Source organism: Gossypium arboreum, chromosome 12 (genome assembly GCF_025698485.1).
Source record: "Gossypium arboreum isolate Shixiya-1 chromosome 12, ASM2569848v2, whole genome shotgun sequence".
Taxonomy (NCBI): domain Eukaryota; kingdom Viridiplantae; phylum Streptophyta; class Magnoliopsida; order Malvales; family Malvaceae; genus Gossypium; species Gossypium arboreum.
The window spans coordinates 25,976,827-25,985,772 of record NC_069081.1 but is presented as its reverse complement, the minus strand read 5'-3'; the positions used below and the strand labels follow the sequence as shown (position 1 = coordinate 25,985,772).

General features: G+C 36.6%; 1 non-coding gene across 1 annotated transcript; it reads left to right on the top strand.

Moving 5' to 3' along the window:
• Positions 1-841: 841 nt before the first annotated feature.
• Positions 842-948, top strand: LOC128285790 (small nucleolar RNA R71). The gene has a single exon (XR_008276339.1). It is a non-coding gene; the product is annotated as a small nucleolar RNA R71 (small nucleolar RNA).
• Positions 949-8,946: the final 7,998 nt, after the last annotated feature.

Here is an 8,946-nt window from a genome sequence, read left to right as displayed (position 1 = left end):
TTTGTTTATATTTTGATCTACCTCACCTTGACCTTTACTTACCACAGTTTCTTGCCTCAGTTCTGGTTCAAGCTCAACGACTCCTTCGTCATCTTGAATATTAATTGCGTTGAGTTGTTCCCTTGGGTTAGGTTCGGTATTACTTGGCAAACTACCTTGTGATCATTTGGAGATTAGTTTGGAAAGCTGGCCTATCTGAGTTTCGAGGCTTTGGATCAACGCTTGTTGATTTTTAAGTGCTGTCTCGGTGTTCTGAAAATGGGTTTCTGAAACTGATATGAACTTTGAGAGCATCTCTTCAAGGTTTAGCTTCTTTTCCTATTGGTAGAGTGGTTGTTGGTAGCCTAGAGGATGTTGTGGTCTTTGATTTCCTTGACCGGCCCACAAGAAATTTGGGTGGTCCCTTCAACTTGCATTATAAGTGTTACTATATGGATTGTTTTGAGGTTGAGGATTATTACCCATGTAGTTTAAGTGCTCGTTATACATGCTGTGGCCATAAGGTTGGTATTCCGAATGGTTTGTTCCACCGCTACTTGCTTCGCACTGCATTACTGGGTGAACCTGTGAAGAACTAAGAAAACCATCAATCTTTTTATTCAAGAGTTCTACCTGATTAGAGAGCATGGTGACCGAATCGACGTTATAAATGCCGACTGTTTTCGTTGGCTTTGTCCTCATGACTTGCCACTGATATTTATTCAGTGACATCTCCTCTATAAACTCATAGGCATCTTCCGGTGTTTTATTGTTGATGGTTCCGCCTGCCACTGCGTCAACCATTCACCGAGTCGAAAGATTCAGACCATTGTGAAATGTTTGTACTTGGAGCCAAAGCGGTAACCCATGGTGAGGGCACCTTCTCAGAACGTCCTTGTATCTCTCTCATGCATCGTAGAGTGTTTCTAAATCCATCAGCATAAAAGACGAGATATCATTACGTAATTTAGCCGTTTTAGTCGACAGAAAATATTCTAGTAAAAAAATTTTGGTCATTTGTTCCCAAGTAGTAATTGACCCTCGTGGTAATGAGTTCAACCACTGTTTAGCTTTGTTCCTCAATGAAAAGAGAAACAACCGATGACCTATGGCATCATCAGAAACACCATTAATTTTAAATGTATCGCATAGTCTAAGAAGTTGCCTAAATGAGCGTTGGGATCCTTATCCTGCAAACCATCAAACTGAACAAATTGTTGTGTTATTTGAATCGTTTTAGGTTTTAATTCAAAAGTATTTACAGCTACAGTAGGTCTAACTATGCTTGATTTAGTTCCTGTTAAAGAAGGTTTAGCATAATCATACATAGTGCGTAGAGCAGGAATTTGATTAACCACAATTGTAGGAGGTAGCTAATTGCCTTGGTTTTCAGCCATCTCTTCAATTGGGGGTTGAGTATCCTCTTCTTTCTCGTTCTCCGTGTATCTTAAGCTACGCCTTTTTTCTCTTTGGTTTCTACGAACTGTACGATCGATTTCTTCGTCAAAAAGTATTGGTCCCGACAGGTTTCTTCTAGTCATAAACTATAAAAACCTGCCAAGAGAAAGAAAAAAATAAGCCAATAAATAATAATAATAAAATTAAATTAAATTGCAAGAAAAATAAATGGCTAAAGTAATAAAAATTGAGCATTCCTAATATTTCAATTCCCTAGCAACGGCGCCAAAAACTTGATCGCGTTATTTCGTGATAGGTTTTAAATATTTATAATTACTCGTACTTAAACTAACTATTATTGTGATGTAGGCAAGTGTACCTATCGAACAGTAGTATAGTTTTAGCAAGACCGGATTGTCAAACCCAAAGGAACTAAAAGTACTAGTAATGACTGTCTTTTTATTATCTAGCCTAAAAATAAAGAGGTTTTGTTTTAATTAACCAATTATCTAAACTAAGAACGCATAGAGAAAAGAATTGGGGAATTGCTTTTAGGAAAAATCGATTGAGGGACTAATTTGGACTAAATTGAGTAAAATTATGTTTGAATGAGTTTAATTTAACTATGTTAAGATCAAGAACAAAAACAATCAGATTTGGATCAGGGGAAAACCAAAGTTGTCGATTAGTCGTTCCGTTCCGATTACTATTGTCCAAGGTAAGTTTAGAAGCAAATAGATGTTAGTTATCTAATTAAATATGAACTATATATGCTGAAATGAATAATGTGATAGTATATATGTGGAAGTCGAATATGTATAAGCTTGAAACCTATGTGTACGAGTTTGATTCGATCGACTTACGACGTCCAAAAGCCTCATACGAACCTTATGAATAGCTAGGATACATATGTCATCACATAGGATTCCGATATGTGATGTGCGAGTAAGACCATGACATCGATATATGTGTGCGAGTAAGACCACGTTTAATACGTTGGCATCGATATGTGATTTCGATTTATGTGTGCAAGTAAGACCCTGTTTGGCACAGTAGCATCGATATGTGATTACATGTAAGACCACGTCTGGGACGTTGGCATTGTACGATATGTGTGACTATCCGAGTATCCTATTCAATTCTGAATGGTTCAATGGGAAATGATAAGTTGTGATCGAAAGTGTAAATTGAGCTAAAATGATCAGGTATGATATAATTGATTACTTCTTTGAAAATAAGGTAAGTTAGTTATTTGATATGCGATACAAATTATTCATGATGCTAATGTATATGCTTATGAGTCAATATATATATCTAAGTATGTTTAAGTATGTGATATTGAAATTTGATTCTAAAGTATATGCTTATGAGTGAATATATATATTCGGTTATATAATGGTATTATGGTTTTGAATTGAATGTAACTTTGATAATAGATATATGTATATTCGCCAAGGTAAAATTTATACATGACAGTATATGTTGTAAATGAAATTGTAAGCTTGAAATTAAATGTGATTATGATAGTATAAATTGGTTTGGTTAAATTGACTTGATATTGTCATTGAGTTATTTATTTGCTTATGAATTACTAAGCTACAATAGCTTACTGTATGTATATGTTTGCCTCTTTTTTATAGATTTTGGAGTCAAGTTAAAAGCTCGGGGATCGTCAGCAAAGTTTATCACACTATCTACTATTTTGATATTTTTATAAAGTTGAACTTAAACCTATGGCATGGATAGGCTAGCTTATGTTTATATTTAATTTTGGGTTATGCAAATATGAGCCATACAAAAATGGCTTATTGTTTTTTTTTTTAAATTTGGATTTTATGTCTTGATCAAATTTTGGTTATGTTTGGTTGTGGTTTTGGTGATTCGGCTATGTTTTATACATAGATAAATATATGTGAACTTGTTTGATATGCTTTGTTAAGGTATTGATATGTGAGTTGGTATTAAGGTAAATTTTGGTTATGGCATATAGAGGAGGTGAAGTTGATATGTTTATTAATATTGAGGTTTGGTAAGTTTGATTATGGATGAGTTATGTTGGCAAAAAGGTTAAAGATATATAAATGTATTTGATGAATGTATGTTTGGCTATGATGTTTGACTATCTATGTTTGGTTTATGATAGCTAGAATAGATATGTTTTAACTGTTAAATGGAAGTCATATTAAATGACTGAATGTATACATAAATTGATTTAGTTGTGTATATGAAATTTTAGCATAATTTATAGCACATGTAATTGACATGTTTCGATTTGGATATGTTTCATGAAAAATTATAAATGTTAGTTAAATGATCAATGAATGAATTGATTATTTTGCAAGTGAAATTTGGTTAATTATTTTTATTGTATGTATTGTAAAATTTTACTTACTTAACCGTGAGGTATAGTTTAATTTGAGCTAATATGTGCATGTGGAATGGCTTATAAATGAATATATTTGTTGTAATTTTGAATACATAAAATGAATGATGATTAATGATTTTTGTGTGTGTGTTCAAATGTCATGTTATTTAGTTAATATGTTCGGCTAATAGAAACATAAAGAATATGCATTATTATACGTTTTATGTTAATAAGATTAGTAAAATGATTATATAAATATTATTGATATGTTTAATTTATAAAGCATGATTAGTATGTGTTATAAGTGGTAAAAAGTTTATGTTGGTTTTTTCTTGGTTAAGTAAGACAAATGTCTGAATAATGTAAGTTGAGAATTAATATGGTCCAATGAGCAAAGTCTTGTATTGAATTAAAATGGCTAGGCATATTTGGTTTGATTTCGTTTTTGGGTAGTTGGATAAGCTATGATATGAAATGTTTTTGATATTTGTAAACGATTAAAGATATTATAATGAATTTCACATGAATTAGTAATGCACATGATTATATTTGATTAATATTGTATGTACGATTTGTATTTGTTATATGATTGGCTTATGTAGACTTAGCTTATATGGATGACTGTTCGGTTACTAATTGAGTAGAAATTTTTATAAAGAAGTTGACATAATTTTGTGCATGATTTATAATAAGTGACATGACTGTGATGAATTGTGCTTATCTTTGGTAATGCCTCGTAACCGTAATCAAGTGACAGATACGGGTTAGGGGTGTTATAGAAAATGCATGTTTGTTGTTAGTTAAACAACATTTGTAAAGTGATTTTCGATAAAAACGTCAAATTGGGATTTATTTGCTAAATATTATAAAATGTGTACAAAAGTGTGATTTTCGATAAAATGTGGGTTGTTATGTGTACAAGCAATATTCGTCTAGGCTTGGGTTGTGATGAAATTGAAAATTCATTTTACGATCCTAGGGACTCGTAAATTGTTGAAATGTTAGGGGCAAAAATTGTAATTTTTGCCATAATGTGATTTTGGACTAAATTGAATAGTTTGATGATCAAATAAGTTAAATGTGGTGGCCTCTACTGTCCAATGCCCATGTTTTATGCGTTCGGATCACCTGGTACAGCTCCAGAATTAAAAGCATTGATGTAGGCTAGATATGGCTCACAACCCTTATGAACCAACTTCTCAGCTCTAAGTGTAGTAATTACATTTGACAGATAATTCCGATGCTCCCCAATCACAACTGCCTCATCACCATCCGTTGTTTTCAATATCACCCTCTTAGCAGTACAGTCCAAACTCACTTGATGCTTAACTAACCAGTCCATACCCAGTATTAAGTCGAATTCTCCAAAAGGGAGTTCCATTAAATCCACCAAAAAGATCACTCTTTGAACCTCCAAGGTATATCCTTAAACAGTTTATTCACTCTTACTGACTGCCCTAATGGACTTAACACTGTAACCTCACTCGTAGTGTTTTCAGCCATCACACCCAAAGTCTTAGATATAGTGCATGCTATATAAGAATGCGTAGATCCAACATCAATCAATGCAATATAAAGTACATTATGGATAAAGAACGTACTCGTAATAACATCTAAAGCGACACCGTCCTCTCGTCGATGTGCAGCATAAACCAGTGCCGGCTACCTTGCCTCAGTATGACCAGCACCTTTGCCCGGTGCTCCACGACCACGGCCCATACGAATTTCACCTCTGGCCTGACCATGGCCTCTCGGTGGCTGCTGAACACCTCTTGGTGGCTGAATAGTACCCATACCAGTAGCTTGCATTTGATTGGGCTTTCGTGGACAATCTCTGATATAGTGCTATATAGATCCGCACCTCAAACATGCCCCTAACCTTTTCCAACACTCACATTGATGGTGTCTCCCACAATCAGCACAAGGCTGCGGTCTAATAGCAGTAATAAGGGGCCTTTTCTCTAGCCGGCTTATCAAATTTGGCCTTCTTCTTAGGCCCCACAGCTGAACTTAAGGGCTCCCAAACCCTCTTATTCCTTCCCATGTCCTTCTTACGATTCTGGCGCTCAGCGTGGTTCACATCCTCTGCGATTTTCACCTTTTCCTCTGTGGAGCTATCAAAACTCGTAGATTATCTCTAAGGTTGTCCTCGAAAGGAACACAACGCTCATATTCATTTACCACCATCCCACGCGCATAGCGGCTAAGTCGCAAAAATTCAGCTTCATATTCAACTACGATTTATCCCCTTAAGTCAAATCCAGAAACTCTCTCCTCTGGGCATCTAGATAACTAGTGCCCACATATTTCACTTGGAATGCAGTTTTGAAAAATTCCCAAGTCAACCGGTCGAGCTGAGTACCCTCTTTCACTATAAGCCACCACTAGTAGGCTTCATCTAGTAGCAACGACACTGTACCTTTTAATTTCTGCTCTGGGGTGCAGTCGAGGTCATCCATGATCCTCTCTATGGCCTCAATCTAATATTCAACCACATTAGGTGCAACTCCAACGATACCCTTAAAGATCTAAGCCCCATTAGACCTGAGCTATTTTGTCATCGACGCACGGCCTACAATACCAGTATTAGGCACAGTGACCCTTTCCAAAATTCGCAACATAGCTTGAGATAGTGCGTCATCCCCAGCCGCACGATCATGTGACCCTGTTTTAGTTACAGATGAAGCTGGTGCTTCTCTAGCTTCATTGTTAGGCATGTGGCCAGATGCCGATGATCAAGCCCGAGCACCTCCACGGCCTCCGCCGTGGCCTCTTATACCCCTTCCACGAGTACCTCTGGTGCTCATTATTGTATTATGCTTTTATCCGTATTAACTATTTTATGCATCAATTTTACAGTTTCAGTGTTTATTACAGGATATTTTATGGAAAATATTATCAGTAATCCAGGGTTTTGTTTTCGCAGATCGCAGTTTCACTACAGTTTCAATTTACACTAAGCAAAGTATTTCAGTATAGTCTATTGCCTATGGTAATCTCAGTATTAAACAAACAGTAGTTTTAAAGGACTTACAGAATCTGGGCCGAAGACTCGGTAGACCACACATTCAAAAATAATACTTCGGAAATACTTTTCAACCCTGTAAAATAGGTCTTTTGGAAATTTATGTTTTTAGTAAAACCTAAATCCACATCCGAGTTTTATAACCTGGCTCTGATACCACTAAATGTAACACCCCAAAGCTGGTCTAAACGTTATGGCCGAATCTGTGATGTCACATTGAAGTGTGTTTTGAAAAGCATTATTATGTTCGAAAAGTCCGTGCTATAATAAAACCCTCGTAGTGATCTTTAACAAAAACTTTCAAGTATCTTGTTTGTTAATAAAAACTCAAATAAGTTTACTCATTTTATGTTGTTATTGCACTTTAAAGACATTGTTTGTTGCGGAAGCTTTTGAAAGATATTGTAATGGAGAGGTTTTTTGAAAACATTTATATTTTTGAAAATTCGCGTCCTACTAGCACTAGCAGTATAAATCAAGTAAGTAAATCCCAATTTAAAGTAAAAATTTAAAGAGGCCTTATTACGAAGAAAATACCCAAATTTAATAGCTTAAAGATTAAAAATTAAAAATAGCAGCAGAATCAATTGTGTGGCCTTCATCAAGTCCCTCGCACCATCGACCTGCCTGATTACCTGCACAGAAAAACAAAAGAGTGAGATTATGAAAAATTCAGTGTGGATTCCCTTTACAATAATCAGTCAAACAGTAGGCAAAAATAGTTTGGGCCTAAGCCCGTTTCAGTGACAGTCCAGTAACAGTGTAGGCCTTAGCCTATTAAAGTAACAGTATCAGTGTAGGCCTTTGCCCATTACATTAATAGTATCAGAAATGCAAACAGAAGTCCTACCCATCCATCCTCTCCACTCCACTCCGTCTTACCTTACACTTAATGTGGGGATAAAATCAACCCACCCAGCCCTACACACCAAATATAGCACCGCTTGCAGCACTAAACAGTATTTGCAGCAGAGCTGCTAGTACAGTACACTTACTCAAAATATATCAAACCTACCCTCATGCAGCATGTCATGTCATAATATCATACGTGTATGCAAAATGTCATGCTCGAAAATAGTTAAACATATCATAGGGGTATATCAGTCATTTTATCAGTATGGGGTCTAAGTGTACTTAACGACCCAATAGTACATCCACAGTCATCTCGGGCAACTCGTGAAACCATAATAGTCAAACAGTGAAAATGGGCCCAAAGCCCAAAACACGGCCCATGTGGGCCCACAAGCCCGTGTGGCCCAATAAGCCTAGAAATGGCCTTGGCCGGGTGAACTGCATAGTCTGGCCGAATAATCTCCACACGTCTGTGTGGTTTACTCGTGTGGGCCCATGAGCCCGTGGGGCCTACATGACCCATTTTGGCCCAACGTGGCCCAAAACGGCCTAAGCCCATGAAATCGCTCATGGTGGCCTCTACTTTCCAACGCCCATGTTTTATGCATTCGGATCACCACACGAGCGAGGGCACACTAGTATAATGTCTATGGACATGTTTTCCGGCTTTTGCCATTTAGTATTTAGTGCAGTGTGATCATACACCTTAAATGAAGATGCGCGAGTAGCCCACGAGCCCAAAGCCTACAATCAACCATATTACACGATTAATCAATAACAATAGGATTAACATCCCCTCTTATACTTATCGCAATCATTTCACTAATACTTGCCTTTGTTAAACTAGTGAAGAGTCCACCCTTTAATCGATACATGAACCCGATTACACACTCTTTTAGAGATTATCTACATTCCAAATGAACATATAACTAGTATAGAACACGTACATAAATTGAACCAATCGTGCAACCACTTATCGAAGGTGTAAAATCGAAACTAGGGAAGGGAAGTAACTGGTTCACAATCTCCCCAACAAAACGCCACTACAACAAGGCAGAACTAGCGCACTCACTCCTCTAACAATCACCGGTCAGAAAAGAAGGTGTTAAAAAGAGAACAATAGATTCGGCAGAAAAGGAAAAGCGGTGAACAAAAACAAAATCAAAATAGCAGCACTTACTACTAAGATCAATAGAGAAGAAACAAAATAAAGAGTTAGCACATAGAGGGTAAGTGAAAGAGCAATATTCGACCAACAAAGGGGAAATTGCACTTGAGAGAAGAAGGAAGAAGGAAAGGAAAGACTCGATCACCCCAGGCTAAAACT